The following is a 23,040-nucleotide window of genomic DNA, read 5'->3' as shown; positions in this document are numbered from 1 at the left end:
CGCTCGTCTCGTCGCTGGACCCAAGCCAGCCAGCCATTCCCCTCCCCCAGGGCATCAACAATCTCCCTTTCCCCCGCGCTGAGATAATGCAAAAGGGGGCCCCGTCCCCCCCCACACGTGGTGCCAACAAAACCCGCCAAGGAGCATGGAGTCGAGGCACAGCCGCGCGGCCACATTTGCAGCTCGCCGCCAACGCGTCACGAGGACGCGGGTAGGACCCACCCCCCCCCCCCGGTCTCGCGGACCTGGCCGCTCCTCCAGGTCACGCGCACTGTTGGCCTACAGGCCTGTCTGCCCCCTTGTCTATGAGGGTGGCTTCTTTTCTTTGCTTTTGTGTAAATGTGTGTTGGCGTCGTCTGTAAAGTAAAGCTGTATAAGTGTTGCCGTGTGTGCACGTAGTCGGTATTAACTCTGCGTCATTGTTGCTTCTATCGGTTTGGTTGCTATATGTGCATTTTGACTGTATGCTTTCCGTTTGCTGGGAAATAAATGTGCATTGTGTGAACTGTTTTCCCATTTCGCTTCGTCTTTTCCTTATTGAATCTCCATCCTGCTTCACGTAAAGGGTTCGTAGTGGGTGCAAAACGCCCGGTAAATAATCTGAACCGTCGAGGTCGACGATAACACCGCTCGCTTATCCCGATAGTACGGAACAGGCCGCCCAAGCGGCTCGTGTCCGGAGTCGACCTGCGGCGAGGTACGATCACCCGGTTTACCATCCGCGTGGGTACTTAGGTAGGTCGAGTTTGGCGAACAACCCTATCCTACGCGGGTGGCCGATTGGCACGATTGTGGTGAGGTCGAAAGGCCCACCCATGACTGGCTCTGGGCGATAGTTCCCGGAGGGTCACGACTGAATTGTCCGTCCGGTGGGCGACGTGCCGCGATCCGAATTTCGTGGCCGTCCGCACGCCGGCGGGCGCGAATTCACAACAATATATATATATATATATATATATATATATATATATATATATATATATATATATATATATATATATATATATATATATATATATATATATATATACATGTGTATCAAAGATCTGACATGTAACAAGACCATTAAGCAATAGCGCTCTGCGATTGCACATGCGTGATGAGTAAGGAACAGCTGTAGAAAATGGGGTTGGAGGTGTGGACGGTAGAGAGAGAGACTGAGAGAGACTGAGAGAGACTGAGAGAGACTGAGAGAGACTGAGAGAGAGACTGAGAGAGAGACTGAGAGAGAGACTGAGAGAGAGACTGAGAGAGAGACTGAGTGAGAGACTGAGTGAGAGACTGAGTGAGAGACTGAGTGAGAGACTGAGAGAGAGACAGAGAGAGAGACAGACTGAGTGAGAGAGAGAGAGAGAGAGAGAGACACAGACTGAGTGAGAGAGAGAGAGAGAGAGACAGACTGAGTGAGAGAGAGAGAGAGACAGACTGAGTGAGAGAGAGAGACAGACTGAGAGAGAGAGAGAGAGAGAGAGAGAGAGAGAGAGAGAGAGAGAGAGAGAGAGACCGAGAGAGAGAGACCGAGAGAGAGAGACCGAGAGAGAGAGACCGAGAGAGAGAGAGAGAGACCGAGACCGAGAGACCGAGAGACCGAGAGACCGAGAGACCGAGAGACCGAGAGACCGAGAGACCGAGAGACCGAGAGACCGAGAGACCGAGAGACCAACCGAATTGAAAGACATATTCCAGGTGTATAGACCAAGTCTGGTATTGGCTTAATGGTTAAGGTGGTGGGCTTGGGATCCTAGGATCCTGAGTTCAAATCCCACTTTGCTGTTGAATTAATACAGATTCTTCCTTCTAAGGTCGGCAAAATGAGTACCACCTTGTTGGTAACAGGGGTACTGCATCAGTGGCACAGCTGTGCTTCCAGAAATGATGTAACCAGCAGCCACAGGCTGCATACGAAACAAATGATGTAACCAGCAGCCACAGGCTGCATACGAAACAAATGATGTAACCAGCAGCCACAGGCTACATACGAAACACAACAGTGTTAGACCAGGGTGTGAGTTTGTCAATGTCTGAAGAGTTAAGAGACTGCTGTCTGTCTATCTGAAGGATGAGGGATTTATACCTGAAGCAAAAACTAAATGGGGAATGGAACACTGCAATAACATGCCAAATGGCTTCCTCATCTCCTTGTTTCAAGTCCCACGGAGACGAAGGACTCAAGATATGAATTCACATTCTGCTTACGAAAAGGAGTTCTTGAAAAAAAAAATCTTGCAAGTTTTTGGCAATTAATGTTTACACGAGTTAATGAACTTAAAGATAATAGGAAGATTAGACCCCTTAAACCCCAACTCCAAAACTCCAACCCCCCTAACTTTCAAACCCCTCAACTCTAACCACTCAGATGAGTAAAAGGGGTGTTTTGAGACAGCTTTTTGTAACAAAAGGAGGAGCATGTTTGGCTGCATGTCAACTTGCAAAACACATTCAGCCACAGCACTTCCTACAAGCCCGTTGGATACTACAACTCGGACAATCCATTATATTACTTGGTTTCCTTGTTGAAGCACTCACATTCTTGGAACGGTATGTGTATTTATTTATTTTGGTTGATACATCATCACCAGTCCATCTATGTCATGAACAGGTAATTTTGTGGATGAAATATAACAATGAAATCGACAAAAACTGTTGTACTTCTAGATTTGTTAGCTTGAGCGTTTAACTGTTTTTTTTTTCTTCCACGATCAGGACAACCAGGATAGCCTCGAGTTGGGGTTTGCAACATGCGGCTCTTTAAGAGCTTATATGTGCGACTCTTGACCCTGATCAATCAAATCCCATTTTTGGTTCACAAGCGCCAGCCAGAGTGACCACTATATTCGTTATGTCTGTGTGTCTGTCTGTTCAGAGCATAACTCCGTGGACTTTGGTCCGTTCTTGATGAAACTTGATTATGTGTTTGATATCAATGTCTAGTTGCGTTTTCCTGGATGAGGGTGTGCTACGCCCAATGTGGGCGGAGCCACGCCCAAAAAATGGCCATTTTTAGGGGGTAGTCGGATTTAAAATCTATCTTCTCCGAGGGAATTGACTGAATGGAATTGGTTCTTCGGTATTTTAATAGCAAAATGAATTGTCTAAAACTTGTCGTCCGATTTTTCATTTTCGTCCCAAGGTCAAGGTCACAAGGTCAAAAACTTAGAAAATTGCGAATTTTGACATAAAAATCATATGACCGCCCAAACTTTGAGAGCTAGGATGACAATATTTTTAATTATAACTTGGTCAAAAATGATCACTTGTCTCATCCTTGACTTCTGAAACAATCTGCATCGTCGAATACCGCTCGTGAACCATTGTTGTCTTCAGACTTGTTTTTCTTAATGTGATAAATTTTCAGAAAAAAAAAAATTGTGAGTGTTGTGAAAGGAGAAAATAAAACTCGAATTTTGGCAATGATAAACAGGAAAACTTCCAATTACCAGCAAATTCTGCAAGCTGTTCTTAAGGGGGGAGGGGAGGGTAAACAGGAAAACATCCAACTCCAACACATTGCACGAGCACCACCACAAAGCAGACTATATTCCGCCCATCTTGCCGGCAAAAGCACGGCCTAAACTTATTGGCAGCCTCAACCTTTAGCTTCAGTTTAGTATTTGAACCCCCAACCTAAAAAGCCTGTGACGCCCAGATCCTCATTGGGCAGACAAGCGAGAATACCAATTAACCTTTTTTAAAATAAAAAATACAAATGAGATTTTGTTTTGAAAATATTTTCGATTCGCCATTTTGAAGCACAAGTCTGGTGTTGGCTTAGTGGTTAGGGTGGTGGCTTGGGATCCTCGGGGTCCTGAGTTCGAGCCCCGCTGGCCACTGAATTAACATCAGGGGGGTTGACTCAGCGTGTCATCCTTCCGAAGTCGGCGAAATGAGCACCAGTATACTGCTAATTATCCCTCCGTGGCAAAGGCAATTAAAGGGTTGGTGTCAGGAAGGGCATCCACCTGAAAAACATTTCCACAAGAGAGGGTACCATGATTGGAGCATGTCAAAAGCTGACCCCTGCTCAGGAAAAGTCTTTAAAATGGTGTGATGATGATCTTGGAGTTCAAGTAAACAAAGTGAAACTGTACGTGGTCTGCATCATTGTTTTTACATTTGTTAAAATGGTTAATTTTCGCACTATCTTTTTGTTTTTGCAATCGTGCTGATTGGGAGGATTGGTTGGTGTGTGTGTGTGTGTGTGTGTGTGTGTGTGTGTGTGTGTGTGTGTGTGTGTGTGTGTGTGTGTGTGTGTGTGTGTGTTTGATACAGAGATAGCACACTTACTTTTAAGCTGTCCAGTCCAGGTTAGATTCACAAACCGACTATAAATAAACTGTTTGATAGGTGCTTTGCAAGGAGGGTGTTGCATCACAGGTTGCACCGACCCTCAGAACGATGTTTAGGTGTTATCCTGTCTGCTGGCATTATTTGTTTATTTGGTGTCTTTCTTGAAAAGTTGGCAAACGAAGATAAAGCTTTGGTGCTGGATCATCTGAGAGTGTTGAAGTAAATGGCACAGCAGATAAACATAATGGGATGCACGATGAGAGAGATAGAGATGTGGAGAAATGGACTCTGTCAGAAGTAATGTGTAAAGTGTGAGGAAATAAAATGTGCAAAAAGTTGCTGAACATCAGTAAACATTATTGTATAACAAATCAATGTATACGTCTGTTCTGTTAAAGGTCATACACAAAATACGTGACTTTTTTAACACACCATCCCCCCTCCCCTCCCCCCCCCCATGATGCTTCGCATGCCACCCCCTCCCCCCCCCCAAAATACGTGTCACTCCAATAGAATACCTCTCCTCCCTTTTCCAAAATACCCCAGTCCAGAATTAAATAGCCTTCCCCCTCACGATGACACAAAACAGCTAACGACGAGAATGGCACGCGGTGGAGCATATTGTTGTGGTTGAGGAAATTCGCAAACCACCATTCAGGTCCCGTAGGTGAGATATCTCTGTAAATATATGTGTAGTTAGCCCAAACCCGTTGTTTAGAGGGAATAAATGTGATTCATTCGGGCTGCGAAACTTCAAGATAGCCGTTTTTCTGTTCTATCTTTATTTTGAACCAACCACGTCTCAACAGTCATCACACAACAACCACCAACCGCAAAGCCGCTTCACAACAACAACAACAACAACGCCAACAGCCATGACCTTTACCGTCACAACTCGCTCTCGCAATCATCGCATCACCGCCATTACAAGCGTCACAGTGTCCAGGGACCACCACAATAAACCCTCCACCACCTTCACCTCTCCTCCTTCTGCGGCCTTTCCCGCACCACTTGTGGGCACCGATCCTGGACTCGTACAGGACGCGCGCCGAGCAGCGGGTGCAAAAAGCGGCCTTTCCGAGAAGTTGGATCAAGAATGATACACGCCCACTTCCGATCCGTCCAATCATTAAGCACGGGGCGATTTGGCCCCGCCTCCAGGCGCGTCAGAGTAGAATCGCGATATGCAAATTCGAGGATCAGGAATGAATCACGCCCACTTTTCCTCCGTCCAATGGGCGAGCATGGCTCCGCCCCCGAGCCGATCCTGATCCGAAAATCTGCATATGGTTTCTCCTGCTCCACTATAAAGCGCCGAGCGCAGGGCGAAGAGAGTGGAGGTTTTTCTGTTTCGGGCGAGTCGTGGTGGTTGTGGCGGCGGCGGCGGCGGCGAAGAAGTGTGGCAGCAGCAGTCAAGACGGGTCTGGAGGAGAGGCGGTCTGTCGGGGAGCTGCAGAGAGGAGAAGCCGGGAACGCGGTCGAGGGCGCAGTGGAGTCACTCGTCGCGGGACCCAAACAAGCCAGCTATCCTCTTTCCCCAAAGCATCAACCCCCCCCCCTGTTTCCCCCCGCGCTGAGATAATGCGAAAAGGGGGCCCCGTTCCCACCCCATTCCAGGCAGTGCCAGCGAGGCCCGCGGAGAAGCGCGGAGTCGGGGCACCGCCGCCATTTTGCGGCTCAACACAAGACGGGTAGGCTCGACGCGGTCTTGCGCCCTTTTTCTGTAGATTTGGAAGCCTTTTTCTGCGCCCACCGTAGAGGGTGGCCCTTTTTCTTTTGCTTTGGAGTATATGTGTTGTCGGCGCCGTCTGTAAAGTAAAACTGTGTAAGTGTTGCCGTGTGCTCGCGTAGTCGGTAGTAGATCTGCATTGTGTTTCTTTTGTTACATTTGCTTTTGGTGCATAATTATTGTGTTCCTTTTGTTACATTTGCTTTTGGTGCACAATTGTAATTGTATATGTGTGCTTTCCGTTTGCCGCGGAATAAATGTGCCTTATGTTGAACTGTTTTTCCCGTTTCGCTTCGTCTTTTCTTTAATTGAATCTCCATCTTACTTCACGTAAAGGGTTGGTCGTGGGCTAAATACGCCCAATAATTAATCGGAACCGTCGAGGTTGACCATAACACCGCTACGTTATCCCGATAGTACGGAACGGGTCGCTTAAAGTAGCCCGTGTCTGAAGTCGACCTGCGGCGAGGTGCGATCGCCCGGTCTACCCTCCCTGTGGGTACTTAGATAGGTCGAATTTGGCAAACAACCCTATCCCACGCGGGGGGGCGATTGGACGATCGTGGTGAGGCCGAAAGGCCCACCTGTGACTAGTTCCCGGCGTTAGTCCGAGAGGGTCACGACGGAATTGTCCGTCCGGTGGGCGACGTGCCGCGATTCGAGTTACGTGGCCGCTCGCACGCCGGCGGGCGCGAATTCGCAACAATATATTGTTTCGGATTTGGAAGCTTCTTGCACACAGACAGTCAGCAGTCCCAAAGTTTAGTTATTTCGTTAAGTATATGTGTATTGTTAGAATCCATCCCGTATCTAACGGGAATTTCATGTGTGCGCTGCGAGTTATTTTGTAGTTATTTTTTTCTATATATTCCCCAACAACAACATCCTGCTTCGTTCCGCCACCCAAACAAACCTTCTCGCACCGACTCCATTATCCACATGTTTTTGGCTGAAGGCATGGGCGGAGCCTCCATCACCTCAGATCGAGGCTCCGCTCCGAAGAAGAGCAGGGAGCGTTTCCTCCAGCCAATGGACGAAGAGCGAGCAAAGCTGAGGCGTTCCAGCCATTGGGAAGCCAGAAGGCCAGAAACAACTACAGAGCCTCTTTGGGGGGCGGGCCACCGATGCCCCCCCGTCCAATGGGAGGCAGAGTTACCTCAGGACGGATCCCTCCCACCTCGCAGGAGGGGTTGAAGAATTGTCGGTGCGATCCGTCTGGGTCGTCTCGTCTGGTCTGCTGGCCATCTTCCGTCTTGGTGCTGGCTGGCGTCTGGGTCGTCTCGTCTGGTCTGCTGGCCATCTTCTGTCTTGGTGTTGGCTGGCGTCTGCCGCTTCGTTTTGGTTCATTGGCGCTTGGTGCGAGGTTGTCCTTGTGTGTTTGAGTCCGTGGTCCGTGTCCGTGTCCGTGGTGGTTGGAGCGACCGATCTTCCCAAGCCCTTCCACAAGAATCCCGGGCTCCACAAGGGCAGGTCGGCAAGCCGTGCGAACACCGCCAGGTACCAGCAGAACTCTGACCTCCAGCCTGTCTATCCCCTTGGCTGCGAGGGTCGAAATAAAGACAATCCGGGTCCATTTTCTTTTGGTGTGTGTGTGTGTGTGTGTGTGTGTGTGTGTGTGTGTGTGTGTGTGTGTGTGTGTGTGTGTGTGTGTCTGTGGTGGCACCATCCTATAAGTAGAAATTGTATGTGTTGATTGCTCATTGTACATTTTCCTGCATATTCGTGATTAAGTCTGCTCTGTGTCTCCCTCCCGATTATAAATAACCCCCTGTTAAATGTACCAGCTCGTTGCCTGTCATTTCTGTGATTGACCCAGCACGGTGCAGGCTTGAGAAATAGTGAGGCCATTTGTGCCGTAAATCGTCATTTGGACCGGCGCGGCTTTGGTAACTCCTGATCGGTTACGCCGGATCCGAGTTGGTAACAGCGACTCGGTTCAGACAAAGCCGGCCGAGGGTGTGTTCAACGGGAATGGCAAGCCTGGTAGGCCGCACGAAGTTGTTTTGGAGACCACGCCGGCTCCACGGGACGCTGCGTGCGAGGTCCGTTCTGTGTTTTATGAACGGCCAAAGTGCGCACGTTTGCGCGATCAGAAGCCGGCACTGAAATGTCTCGTGCGTGGTACGAAACCGGCACATGCACGGTTAAAAAGAAGGTTGTGTGAATTCGGAAAGCACGGGTCCCCATGCGAGCGCGTGTGCGGGGCATCACGTGCTGCATGCCGTGTGTTCTGTTCACGAAAAGCGCGGAGCGAGTCCCCGGGATGACACGCTCGGGCGGGCCTGCTCGGCAAGCCGCGCAGGTTCCGTGTGCGAGTGACGTCACCGGGGATCTCCCATCTCGAACTGCAGGTGAGCAGCACGCATCGGCCCGCATGGCGGATGGCTCAAAGGCGAGTGCTTGTTACGATTAACGGGGCGACGTTACTGCCCCATGTATTGCCCATATGTTGTAAACTGCCACCCTGGCGATGCAAAGATGGCTGGGCCTTGCTCCGAGTACACGATACCCCGGCCAGGATGTGGCAAGCATCCTCGCCCGGGCAAAGGAGCACTCGTTAGTGGGAAGAGTTTGGCGTAGATAGAACGGCCTCATGGGGCAGGAACAGTTCCTCATTGGGCCTGTGGAACAAGTTAGAGGGAATGTTAGGTTAGATTTAGAAATGGATTTTGGGAGACGTGGACGGACATGGACCGTGTCATGGGGATGCAGCTTAGCAATCGAGTTTAAAGGAACGTGCATTTGAATCAGGGATGATGAGGGGCACGAGCTAGTGAGGGGGACGTAGTTGTTAGATTACAGTGTGTTGTAAGAAAAAAAATCGAGAAAGGAACATGATGAGTGAATGTGGGACAGCGGGCCCAAGAGTGAGTAGAGTGAATGTGGAATGCATGGTGCGAATGAATGATTTGGGGAATGAATGAAAGACACTCCTGGTCCATTTTCTTTTGGTGTGGTTGTGCTGTCCTATAAGTAGAAATTGTGTTAGTGTTGATTGCTCATTGTACATTTTCCTGCATATTCGTGATTAAGTCTGCTCTGTGTCTCCCTCCCGATTATAAATAAACTCCTGTAAAATGTACCAGCTCGTTGCCTGTCGTTTCTATCATTGACCCAGCACGGTGCGGGCTTGAGAAATAGTGAGGCCGTTTGTGCCGTAAATTGTCATTTGCACCGGCACAGCTTTGGTAACTCCCGCTCGGTTACACCGGATCCGAGTCGGTAATAGCGACTCGGTTCGGACAAAGCCGGCCGAGGGTGTGGCTTCCCCGGTAGTTAGATGGCGTGAGTACTTAGGTAAATTGGAATAGACAAGTGGACCCTACCTCACGCCATCGAAATATTGGCGACCATGATCCTTGAAGCGACCAGTCGACTCGAGTTATCCAGGGTGACGACCTATCAATTCCGGTGTTCGGTGGGAGACGGCCCGACTGCTCCATCTAGTGGTTGTCCTCGCCACCGAACCCGGCACCACAATAATATCTCCGCCAGGCTGAACAGTTCATGTTTTGTATCCACTGATTGGCCGGATCTGCATCTGGATCTTCCAAAATCGAATCGGCTTCTTCTTGTCACACATCCAACCTGTCTATCAAGTTTTGTCCAAATCTCTCCATATAACGTTTTGGGTACATGCCGATGTCTGAAAATTTATGTACATTTATGTCTGAACTCTACTCTGGTACTGAGAGTGCTGTGAAGTGTGGTGGTACCATCTCTGACTTATTTCCAGTTGTTACTGGAGTTCATCAGGGGTGTGTACTGGCCCCCACACTTTTCAGCACTTGTATGGACTGGATTTTAGGGAGGATGTCAGAGAGATCAAGCTGCGGTGCATCGTTTGGGAATGTCAAGATCTCGGACCTTGATTTTGCAGATGATGCAGTCATCTTTGCGGCGATATCCTTTTGGGGGCCCTCGAGGTGCTGAATGAGGAGTCGGAGCTGCTGGTATTATGGGTTTCTTGGGTCAAAACTAAGATCCAGGCTTTCGCTGACATCTTGGATGCTGCTGTCTTGTCTGTGTCTGTTTGTGGTGAGGATGTTGAGGTCGTGGAGAGATTCGCTTACCTTGGCAGTGATATTCATGTCTCTGCTGGCTGTGAGTCAGAGGTCAATAGACATCTGGGTCGGGCCTTGGGAGTCATGGATTCACTGGATCATGGGGTGTGGCGCTGCCGGTACCTGTGCGGGAGGACGAAAGTCCGAGTCTTCAGGTCCTTGGTACTTCCAGTCTTGCTCTATGGATGTGAGACTTGGACTCTGACCAAGGATCTGAAATGGAGACTTAATTCCTTTGGTACCAGGTCTCTTCAGAGAATCCTTGGCTATCGCTGGTCGGATTTTGTGTCCAATGAGTGGTTGCTGAGAGAGACTCGGATGAGATTTGTTACCTGCATAGTCCGTGAGCGTCAGTTGCGGCCGTATGGACATGTGGCTCGTTTTCCTGACGCTGATCCTGCTCACCAGATTCTCTCAGCGAGGAAGTCTCATGAGTGGAGGAGGCCAGTGGGCCGACCACGTGCCTCGTGGTTGCAGCAGGTTGACCATCATCTCAAGGAGATGGGGATGGGCCTGGCATCTGCCTGGGGGATGGCCAGACGGAGGCCCCTGGAGTACTGGCGGAAAGTGGACGCAGCGACGCGCTGTTCTGGCACATGCTCCCATACCTGACCTGACCTGAACGTTTTGAAATGTCATACTCTCATCCAAACAAATAAACATATGGGTGAAAACAAGACAATTATGAAATGTTTATAATGTGTTGTCACGAATCTACCGCCCGCCCAGCGTGCGAACAGCCGCTTTAGCCAATGGCGGCCGTCTCGCCCACCGGACGGACAATTCAGTCACGACTTTTTGGAACAACGCCGAAAACCAGTCACGGGTGTGCTCCAAGCGCACACCACGGCCTAGTCAATATTCTACCCGCGCGAGACAGGGTCAATCACCGAATTAATCGATATACCTAAGTATTCGCGCTGGGCAGCTTACCGAGAGACCGTACCTCAGCGAGGTCTGCTTGGACGCGAACCGCTTAAGCGGTTCGTTCCGTTCTGGGATAACCGAGCAGTGTATTATCGCGAGACCTCACTGGACCCAATTCTTTTATCGGCTATTAAAAGCTCGCTAAATTCCGAGAGCAATACGGAGGTTCAATGGGGAAAGAGGACACAACGAACGGGTTAACATTTAAACACGCACATTTATTATTTACACACGTACACAGTAATGCAATGGAAAAGGTGAAACACGCATGCAGTTATTCAATGGATGCGGGTAGGGACAAGACACGAACAAAGCAAAGCACTACAACCGTCTATTATTATTATTATTATTATTATTATTATTTACAAGCACTTAAACAGTTCTACTTGCGGGACATGGCGCCACAACATTCACACAAAGAAACAGGGAAAAGACCACCCTCATAGACAAGGGGGTCAGACTGGACCCGTAGGCCTTTATTACGTGGGACTTGGCGGACCGAAGGAGTCCCACGAGACCGTTGCAGGTTACCTCCACCCTTGTGGTGCCTCGATGGGGCGACAAACGACGCTCTTTCCCCACGGCAGCTAGCGTAGCTGCAGTTGCGCCCAGGCCTTGCCAGGTGGCCGGGTGTCGGGCCTCAACCGGCGACGTGCTGAGAGGAACGAACGGGTTTGGATGCTCTTTCAAAGTTGATGCTCTTTGTAAGAACCCGTCCGTTCATCAGCGACGCTCGGACTGTCCCAAAGCCCCATCACTTCTGACCGTTTGGCGCTGGCTGGCGAACTCTCTCCGGCTCTCCCCACACGATCGCGCAGGTCTGCCCGGCACTGCAGGCTCAGCCACGCTCTCTGCCTCGCGCGTCCTCCGCTCCCCTGGACTTCGCCCCGCCTGTGTTCTTCTGGCTCCAGACTTCTCCGACCGCCTCCAGACTCCACCGATGACTACTACTTCGAACTGACTCTCCGTTTGGCCTTTTATAGGGTTGGTGAGATGAGATCTGACCGCTCTCTGACCTCTGACCTCCACAGGCCTCGCCCCTTTTTCTCCTGTGATCCGATTTCCGAGGCGAAACGTTTACAGAGTGGACGTGCGTGAAATCACCGCCGCTTGCGCTAACAACGAAACCCCCGCGTCGGTTTGCGGCGACGCTGTTTGCTGGGGACTCGCCGCGGCTGGTGCAAAGATGGCGTCGCTTCCGGGATGAAGGTGAGGCGATGTTATTTGGGTGGGGGAGATGCAGTTTAGGAGATGGTGGGGAGATGTCGTCGTGGAGAGGGTGGTTGGTGGTTGACTTGGTGGGTGGTGTGGAGATGTCGTCGTGGAGAGGGTGGTTGGTGGTTGACGTGGTGGTTGGTGGGTGGTGTGGAGAAGGTGGTTGGTGATTGGCGTGGTGAGAAGGTGGTTGGTCGTTGGCGTTGTGGTTGGTCCAAAATAACGATAGTAAAGAAAAACGGCTAACTCAAAGATCACAGCCCGGGTGACACGAATAAATCCCATTCAACAACGGTGGGGAAATCTAACTGAGCACGGACTTATCGGCATAACTGAATTAAGGACCTATATGGTGTTCTGCGAATTCTAAAGGGCAGCCTGTTCTAAAGCCTGGTGTTGGCGCAGTGGTAAGGGCAGTGGCTTGGGACCCAAGAGGTCCTGAGTTCAAGCCCCGTTGGGACACTGAATTAATATATGTATGTATATGTATATATATATATGTATGTATATGTATATATATATATATATATATATATATATATATATATATATATATATATATATATATATATATATATATATATAATGTGTATATATATATATATATATATATAAATATATATAAATATATATAAACCAAGTCGAAAACACCAGGGGGTTGACTCAGCCTGCCATCCTTCCGAGGTCGGCGAAATGAGCACCAGTTGTACTGGGCCCGGTGTATGCCCCGGTTAGAATAGGTGTACCATATCCCTGTGTGTCGTAAGAGGCGACCAGGGTTGCGTCAGGAAGGGCATCCGGCGTAAAAACCTATGCCAAATCATTATGCGGACAACAAAACGAATTTCCATACCGGATCGGTCGAGGCCCGGGTTACCAACGACCGCCACCGGTACCGGTGGTCAGCAGGGTACCAGTGGAAATTGTGCTACTGCTGGGCGAAGGAGGAGAAGGAGACGGGGAAGGCGAGTCCGGAGGCAGTGGGAGAGGGGGAAGGGTAGAAGTGGGGAGGTGAGAGTTGGAACTCTGAATGTTGGGACGATGACTGGCAAAGGGCGAGAGTTGGCTGATATGATGGAGAGAAGAAAGGTGGACATACTGTGTGTACAAGAGACCAAGTGGATGGGGAGTAAGGCGAGGAGCATTGGAGGTGGTTTCAAACTGTTCTACCATGGTGTGGATGGGAGGAGAAATGGTGTCGGGATAATCCTGAAGGAAGATCATGTCAAGAGGGTATTGGAGGTGAGGAGGGTGTCTGACCGAGTGATGAGTGTGAAGTTGGAAATTGAAGGGGTGATGATGAATGTCATCAGTGCATATGCCCCACATATGGGGTGTGAGATGGAATATAAAGAAGATTTCTGGAGTGAGTTAGATGAAGTGGTGGAGAGTGTATCCAAGGATGAAAGAGTGGTGATTGGAGCAGATTTCAATGGACATGTTGGGGAAGGGAATAAAGAGGATGAGGAGGTGATGGGGAGGTACGGTCTCAACAAGAGAAATGTGGAAGGGCAAATGGTGGTAGAGTTTTCAAAAAGAATGGAAATGGCAGTGGTAAACACGTATTTCAAGAAGGAGGAACACAGGGTGACATACAAGAGTGGAGGAAAGTGCACACAGGTGGATTACATCTTAAGTAGGAGATGCAACCTGAAAGAGATTAGTGACTGTAAGGTTGTGGCAGGGGAGAGTGTAGCTCGACAGCATCGATTGGTGGTCTGTAGGATGACTTTAGAGGTGAGGTTGAGGAAGAGAGTGAGGGCTGAACCAAGGACCAGATGGTGGAAGCTGAAGGAGGAAGACTGTTGCGTGAAATTTAGGGAGGAGGTGAGACAGGCGTTGGATGGTGGTAAAGATGGGTGGGATGATTGGGCAACGACAGCAGAAGTTGTGAGGGAGATAGCTAGGAAGGTACTTGGTGTGACATCTGGACAGAGGAAGGAAGATAAGGAGACTTGGTGGTGGAATGAGGAAGTACAGGAAAGTATAAGGAAGAAGGGGTTGGCGAAAAAGAAGTGGGATAGTCAGAGAGATGAAGAAAGTCGGCAGGAGTACAAGGAGTGGCGTCGAAAAGCAAAAAGAGAGGTGGCTAAGGCCAAGGAAAAGGCATATGACGAGCTGTATGAGAAGTTGGATACAAAAGAAGGGGAAAAGGATTTATACCGATTGGCAAGACAGAGGGACCGAGCTGGGAAGGATGTGCTGCAGGTTAGGGTGATAAAGGACGCAAATGGGAATGTGCTGACGAGCGAGGAGAGTGTGTTGAGAAGGTGGATGGAGTACTTTGAGGAGCTGATGAATGAAGAAAATGAGAGAGAGAGAAGGTTGGAAGAGGTGGAGATAGTGAATCTGGAAGTGGGGTGGATCAGTAAGGATGAAGTGAGGACTGCTATGAAGAAGATGAAAAGTGGAAAGGCGGTTGGCCCAGATGGTATACCAGTGGAGGCATGGAAGTGCTTAGGAGAGATGGCAGTGGGGTTGTTAACCAGATTGTTTAATAAAGTCTTGGAAAGTGAGAGGATGCCAGAGGAGTGGAGATTAAGTGTGCTGGTTCCGATTTTCAAGATTAAGGGTGATGTGCAGAGCTGTGGAAATTACAGAGGGATAAAGTTGTTAAGCCACACCATGAAGTTGTGGGAAAGAGTAGTGGAAGCTCGGTTGAGAGGAGAGGTGATGATCTGTGAGCAGCAATATGGGTTTATGCCAGGAAAGAGCACCACTGATGCGATGTTTGCTTTGAGAATGTTGATGGAGAAGTATAGGGAAGGCCAGAAAGAGTTACATTGTGTGTTTGTGGATTTAGAGAAAGCTTATGATAGGGTGCCAAGAGAGGAGTTGTGGTATTGTATGAGGAAGTCGGGAGTGTTGGAGAAGTATGTGAGGATCGTGCAGGATATGTATGAGGACAGTGTGACAGCGGTGAGGTGTGCGGTAGGAATGACGGACCGGTTTAAGGTTAAAGTGGGATTGCACCAAGGATCGACTCTGAGCCCTTTCCTGTTTGCAATGGTGATGGACAGGTTGACGGACGAGATCAGACTGGAGTCTCCATGGACCATGATGTTCGCGGATGACATCATGATCTGTAGGGAGAGTAGGGAGCAGGCTGAATCGAGCCTTGAGAGGTGGAGGTACGCACTGGAGAGAAGGGGAATGTTAGTCAGTAGGAGTAAGACGGAGTACATGTGCGTAAATGAGAGGGAGGGTGGTGGTATGGTGCAGTTGCAAGGAGTTGAGGTGGGGAAGGTGGATTGGTTTAAATACTTGGGATCAACTGTCCAAAGTAACGGAGAGTGTGGGAGAGAAGTGAAAAAGAGAGTGCAGGCAGGATGGAGTGGGTGGAGAAGAGTTGCAGGAGTGATTTGTGACAGAAGGGTAGCTGCAAGAGTGAAGGGGAAAGTATACAAGACGGTAGTGAGACCAGCTATGTTGTATGGTTTGGAGGCGGTGGCGCTAACAAAAAGACAGGAAGCAGAGCTGGAGGTGGCAGAGTTAAAGATGCTGCGATTCTCGTTGGGAGTGACGAGGATGGATAGGATAAGAAATGAGTATATTAGGAGGGACAGCACAGGTAGGACGGTTTGGAGACAAAGTGAGAGAGGCGAGATTGAGATGGTTTGGACATGTGCACAGGAGGGAAACGGAGTATATCGGGAGAAGGATGTTGAAGATGGAGCCGCCAGGCAGGAGGAGAAGAGGAAGGCCAAAGAAGAGGTTCATGGATGCGGTGAGGGCGGACATGCGGGTGGTTGGAGTGTCAATGGAAGATGTGGAGGATAGAGCGAAATGGAGACAGTTGGTCCGCTGTGGCGACCCCTAACGGGAGCAAGCCGAAAGAGGAAGAAGATGGTGTTCTGCGAATTTCCACAGCCGTAACAATATAATACAATATATATTCTGAATGAAAGCCATTTTTGACTGGAAATGTGCGAACAAAATAGAGATAAAGTGGAGTTCATCCTGCTATTATCCCACAATGCTCCTCGATCTTTCAAAGTGTTAATGGGAGTTCCATCGTGGATGCTATTGCTCGATGGTGGAATGTGACTGTGGCACTGTGTACCCACACCTTCCCCCGTGACACTTTGTGATGCTCAGGGAAACACCCACCTAGCCACCACCCAAAATGCCACGTATCTTGTGTATGATCCCTTTATGTAATGTTTGAAATGTTAATGGGGGTTTTCAACGATTGCGTCTCTCAAGATATTGCGTTTTCCACTGTAGAATAATTTTCTAAGTCATCTGTACAATTAGAACATTTATTCAACAAACAAACACTTTAATATGCATATTGGAGATCCTGGACATACAAGACTCATTCCAGATCCATTTTATTATTTGTTTTATTACTCTCAGATACATAATAAAGAAAATGCATCCACACCACAGAGTTGCAAAAAATGGCTTTTTCTTATTGTGGTCGCCAACTGCTGCCCTCAAGCCAGGGCCTCTGAAAGGCACCTGCAGAGCCTGCAGCCACAATGGGCCACCCACAAAGAGGGGCCTCCCACATCAGCTTGCAATATTTTCAAAGCATCTTGAAAATACAGTTGTGCAGCATCGATGTTTCCAATAACCATAGCCATGCATTTCGATAACAAGGAAATCCAACACAGGTGGAGGCCATTCAGCCGATCATGCCTGCGTGAACACCACACCAACCCATCTCACAAGATCCAAGGAAGAAAAGGCAAAAAGTTTTTAATGAATGAAATCATTTTGTTTGTTTGTTTGTTTGTGTTTTGGGTTTGTTTTTTTAATTATTATTATTATTATTATTATTATTATTATTATTATTTTTTGTATTTTTTTTCTCTTTTCTTCCCTGAGGGGAGGGGGTATGGGCTTCGTTAAAACCACACAACATCAACCACATAACCCCTCTTGACAAGACTCCCACCAGCAGCACTCCGTACACATGCACACATCCTCCGTCAATACCTAAAAGTCTTATCAACATCCATATACCCCTCCATCTCCATAACTTCCAGGTACCTATCTAATTCTAATTTAAACTTATCTACTTTTTCTGCTGCCACTACCTTTCCAGGGAGTCCATTTCATGCGTTAACTACTCTCTGAGTGAAAGTCCCCTGCCTTACTACGGTCTTAACTCTCCTCTTCTTTACTCTCAGGCTATGGCCCCTGGTCCCATCACTGTCTACTCTGTTGAATAATTAATCTGCACTTATTTTATCTTAAACATCTCCATCATATTTCCTCGTCACAGCCTCCTTTCTAGTGAATAAAGCCCTGTCTCCTTCAGCCGCTGCTCATAGCTGAGTCTCGCTAGGCCCGGAATCAATCTCTTAGCTCTGCGCTGAACCCTCTCTATGGCATCTATGTCCTTCCGGAACTGTGGTGACCAGAACTGCACACAATATTCCAAATGTGGCCCTCACTAAATTCCTGCACAATGTTAACACCACCTCTTGATTTATAAATGATCCCCCTCCGAATACAACCTAAAACCCAATTTGCTCTACCTGTGGCTGCCTGGCACTGTGCTGCCTGCTTATATCCCACATCTATTACCACACGCAGATCCTTGTCCTGCGTGACACACTCCAAAATTACCCCTTGCAACTTGTAATATCGATTTTCATTGTTCTTTCCCATTGCCAACATCTTACATTTGCTCAGGTTAAATTCCATCTGCCGGTCTTTTGCCTAGTCTATGCAAGTGTCAATACTTTCCTGAATATGATCACCACCCCCTCTACTATCCACCTCACCTCCAGGCTTTGTGGCATCTGCAAGTTTGGAAAGCTTACTCTTTAGCCAATTATCCAAATCGTTGATGTAAACAATGAATCATTATGCTCTGAGGTACCTCGCTACTTACATCCTCCCAGCAAGACATCCTCCCACTCACAGCCACACTTTGCTTCCTACCACTAAGCCAGTTTGCAATCCAATTAGCGACCTGACCAGCCATTTCTTCTTCCTTGATCACTTCCTTGATCGATACTCACAGCTATTGGCAATTCTCCTGGCTGTTCTTGTGTAAAATTTGAAGAAAAATACCTGCTTAATCAGCCTGCCATCTCACTTTCATCACTAACCACTCTCCCGGTGCTATTCCTCAATGGGCCCACACTGGTCCTAACCTGTTATTTTCCCCTGATACACTTAAACAAAGCCTTGCTATTCGGTTTAATATTCTCAGTCATGTCGTTCTCGCACTCTCTTTTAGCTTGCCGAGTTATTTTCTTCACTTGCCTCTGTTTGCTTCGATAGTGACATAAATCTAACTCCAGTCCTGTTATTTTAAACCTAATAAATGCCTTCTGCTTCTCCTTAATAGTGTTCCTTATTTCACTGCTCAGCCACCCCAGTCTCTTTCGACTTCTAGTTTTACACCTTATTGGAATGTACTTACATTGCACTCTACCCATTTGGTCTTTAAAGATTTCCCATTTATCTGATGCTGATTGTCCTGTTGTTAGAGTTTTCCAATCTACACCACCCAATTCTCTCCTCATACTCTCAAAGTTTGCCTTCCTGAAATCTAATAGCCTTACCCTACTATCCTGAACTCTAACCCTTAACAGAATCTTTGCACACTCAATGTTCTGGTCACTTGCTCCGAAATGCTCCCCAACCTCCATCTCCTCCACCCAATCGGTATCGTTACTTCAAAGGAGGCCTAACACTGCACTCCCCCTCGTGGGCTTATCGACAAACTGGGTTAAAAAGCAATCCTGGACTAAAACTAGGAAATCCTCATCTGATCTGCCCTTTCCCTGTTCCTGGACCCAATCTATCCCTGGCAAGTTAAAATTCCTCATCATCAATACCGTTCCCTGACCACACCATCGCCACCGCCCGCCCCCGTTGCACCGTCGCCACCACCCGCCCGCGTTGCACCATCGCCACCGCCCACCCCTGTTGCACCACACTTTTGTGCCCCTTCCACATCTGTCACTCTTCATTCTAAAAATCTAAATGGTTCCTCCTGCCTTACCTTAAACATCTTCTTCCAACTATGAAAGATAGAAGGACTTTTGAAATAGGACCCTGGATCTTTAAACGGACATTGATTTTTTTTTTCCAAGTATTATCGATTAATATTTATAGCTTTCCAATGACCTCAAAGTAAATCGAATCAAATTTGCCAGGAATAGTTTACTCGATTTTATGGCATTTCCTTAATCGTGCGAACTACTTTTAGCAGGTGAGTCAATATTGTCTTAATTGTTAACATACTTGGCACTATGCTCACATAAGCTATTCTTGGAACAATGAGCACCAATAGGCACAGAAACCGAGGTCTGAGGCAATACGGCGAGGAGACGCATTTGAAATATGTGAACATTTCCTCATTTTTGTTGTTGTGGAAGACACTACTGGCGTTAAACTTACAGAGAAGTTATCTATACGAATAAATGTAAATGTGTGTCAGTGTGTCTCCTCCATAACTCCAAAACCATAAAACCCTGAAACTTTGCATGCAAACGACGAAAATGCCAAAGAAGTGCAAGAGTGAAAATTGGGTGTTTGGGTTAAATAAAACAGCCCTTTTGAAGATAAAATTAACAGCCTTATTTAATTACATCCTTCATCAGGTGATCCTTGGCCACTTCGCTGTCTGGAGTCTGAAAGCGTTTCCTGGGTAACCTCGCTGAGGTCTGAAGCCGCTGTTTTTTTGGCCTGCTCAACCACACTTTGACTTTTTGGATAAAGTCATTAGACTCGGAACAGGCCGCAACGATTTCTTAACGATAAAGTATTTTTTCCACTTTCCTCACTTATATTATCGAATGCCTCTTCATCATAGCTACGAATCATTGTTTTGATCGCTTTTGTAAGTACTGTGGTTTTCAAATATGGAGCTTGGAGTGATTTCATTCATTATATGATGGGATTTTCCACGGTCTTCACTCACGGACTAATTAAAGTATATAATCGAAATTATATTTCGGTTTTGATGATTGGATATCGTCCGGACAAAATAAGTGTCGAAATCTGATGATGTAAAGAAATAATGAGTCTTCTAACTAATGTGATATATCTATTTACTTTAAGCAAACAAGGATATGTTCCCTCCTTCTCCATAAATACACAAGAAAATGTGAAATTTCCAAAGCGTTAAACTTATCATTTTCTGCTGTTTGGAGAATTATATTGAGTGAACAAAAAATTTGGGAATGTGCCAATATTGACGAGCTTCATTAGCGATATGATTTAATGCAATCACTGCTCGACCTCGCACCTTGTCCCCCAGAGGGACTGCCTATGCATAGCGTCTGCCTGATCTGTGTCAATGTTTTCAGAGGTTTTGTGAGGTGCTCCACAGGGAATCAAAGCAAATCTGGAAAAAAAAGACATTAAAAAAAAAAGAGAAGTCATCAAGTTTGCGCGGACCCCAAACAAATGGACCACGTGATGCATGCACAGATGAGCAGGCAAGATGGTGGATTTTCCGCAATGTTTATTTCATCGGCAATGGAACTTTGCGGTCTCCAGGTTTGTTCTGCATTAAGCTTCAGCTCTTTTTTGGATAAAGTCATTATTTGAACGAATTCATTTAATTTCATTAACTGCTGCATGCGCGGTGAAGACTGGCTTGAAAGTTAAAGGGGTCCAATATGATATGCAGCGACAGCCTGGCCAACCATTCCTTATCAACCATTTAATTGGAGTGCTTGCATGAGTGCTGAAGCCACTTGCCGAACGCATTACAGTCGATAGCGGAACCGCGCGACATCCTTTTGAGCGAATCGTTCACTCACTGCGGATGCCTTTGACTGCCACGTATTTCGTGCTCCATCACCCTGAGCGAGTGGTTCGCGCTCCGTCACCCTGAGTGAGTGACTCGCGCTCCGTCACCCTGAGTGAGTGACTCGCGCTCCGTCACCATGAGCGAGTGGCTCGCGCTCCGTCACCCTGAGCGAGTGGCTCGCGCTCCGTCACCCTGAGCGAGTGGCTCGCGCTCCGTCACCCTGAGCGAGTGGCTCGCGCTCCGTCACCCTGAGCGAGTGGCTCGCGCTCCGTCACCCTGAGTGAGTGGCTCGCGCTCCGTCACCCTGAGCGAGTGGCTCGCGCTCCGTCACCCTGAGCGAGTGGCTCGCGCTCCGTCATCCTGAGCGAGTGGCTCGCGCTCCGTCACCCTGAGCGAGTGGCTCGCGCTCCGTCACCCTGAGCGAGTGGCTCGCGCTCCGTCACCCTGAGCGAGTGGCTCGTGCTCCTTCACCCTCAGTTCTTAAGTAATGAATCACGACCTCACGACAGGAAAGTCAAGAGGTACCCATTCTCACTCTGAGCTGTCGAGCCCGGGTTTGAATCCTGACCCAGCTATAAATCGTCATCCCAGTGTTTCAGAGGTAGGGTGATTCGTCAATGTGTGTGCCGTCTCTCAGAAAGATGTTAAACTGGGCATCTCATCTGCTGGAATCCACCTCCCCCTCCCCTTTCTCTCCTCTCCAACTTTCTCATCCCTCTGCCTTTCTCACCCCTCTGCCTCTCTCACCCCTCTACCTCTTTCACCCCTATCCCACTCCTGTCTCTCCCTCCCAATCCCACCACCTTCTCTTCCACCCTTGTCCCTCTTTCTGACCCTGCCCCTCTCTCTCTACCACCCCTCTCTTCTCCCCGCCCCATCATTTCCCGTGATATACCAAAGTTTGTTCATGACATTAAAAAATCGGGGTCTCAGGGCATGTAAGGGGGGGGGGTGCCCACCAAATATTGTTGTGGTACTGGCGTGGCATTGTAACACATGAGGGAGGAGCTGTTTCAGGTTCCTTTCTCATCGGAAATCGCAGTCTGTCGCACACGAATAACTTTGTGCCACGGCGGTCACGAATGGACCCCGAATGCCAATAAATTGACCACATGACTTGGGGTCTTCTGTGTAACAACCATTTAACTAAGGACATGTAACCTCCTTATTGGGGAATCACACCCTCGATACATACTGTTATGGCTGTGGAAATTCGCAAACCACCATTCGGGGTACGTAGGTGAGATAACTCTAAGTACATGTATAGTTAGCCCCAAACCTGTTAATTAGAGGGAATTTATGTGATCCATTCGGGCTTCGACGCTTTGAGATAGCCGTTTTTCTGTTCTATCTTTATTTTGAACCAACCACGTCTCAACCACCATAACCATCAAACCACCACTGATAAACCCTCCACCACCCTCACCTCTCTCCTTCTACGGCCATTCTCGCACCACCTGTGAACACTGAGCGTCGGGATGTCTTGGCTCGTTCAAGATACGCACCGAGCCGCGAGTTCAAATAGCGGCCTTTCCGAGGGAGAATTCGAATCAAGAACGCTACACGCCCACTTCAGATCCGTCCAATTAGCAAGCGCGGAGCGGCTTGGCCCCGCCTCCAGGCGCGTCTGTGTGAAATCCATATATGCAAATTCTAGGATCAGGGGAGGTTCACGCCCACTTTTCCTCCGTCCAATTGGCGAGCGTGGCTCTGCCCCCGAGGTTATCCTGATCCGGAAATTTGCATATTGTTTTCTCCTGCCAGCCTATAAAATGGCGAGTGCAAGGCAAATCGTGGCAGAGTCAGTCTTTGGTTGGAGGGCAGAGTGTGGCAGCGGCAGAGTGTGGCAGAGAGTGGAGTCGGGTGGTGAAGGCATCGAGTTGGGTTCTGCAGTCGGCTGAGGAGAGTTGTGGGAAGAGCCAAGGAGCTCGGGTCCGAGGCGAGAAGGACGGCGGTCGGCGACGAGGTCGCGGTGGGAGATCGCTCGTCGCGGGACCCAAGCTAGCCATTCATTCTCCCAACCCCCGGGGCATCAACAATTCCTCCTTTCCCCGCGCTGAGATAGTGCAACAAGGGGGCCCGTTCCCACC

General features: G+C 48.5%; 1 protein-coding gene across 1 annotated transcript in view; it reads left to right on the top strand.

Moving 5' to 3' along the window:
* The first annotated feature begins 2,403 nt into the window (after positions 1-2,403).
* LOC147027070 (uncharacterized) overlaps positions 2,404-23,040 on the top strand; it is a 207,244-nt gene continuing 186,607 nt past the window's right edge. The window contains exon 1 of the mRNA XM_085883226.1: positions 2,404-2,538. The gene's annotated coding sequence lies outside the window, so the exon portion shown is untranslated. The remainder of the gene's footprint in view (positions 2,539-23,040) is intronic.

This window comes from Eptatretus burgeri, chromosome 5, assembly GCF_056783735.1.
Source record: "Eptatretus burgeri isolate ZD-2024b chromosome 5, Ebu_testis_v1, whole genome shotgun sequence".
In the NCBI taxonomy this organism is placed as follows: domain Eukaryota; kingdom Metazoa; phylum Chordata; class Myxini; order Myxiniformes; family Myxinidae; genus Eptatretus; species Eptatretus burgeri.
Note: the sequence above shows the minus strand (reverse complement) of the source record. Positions and strands in the feature narration are given on the sequence as shown.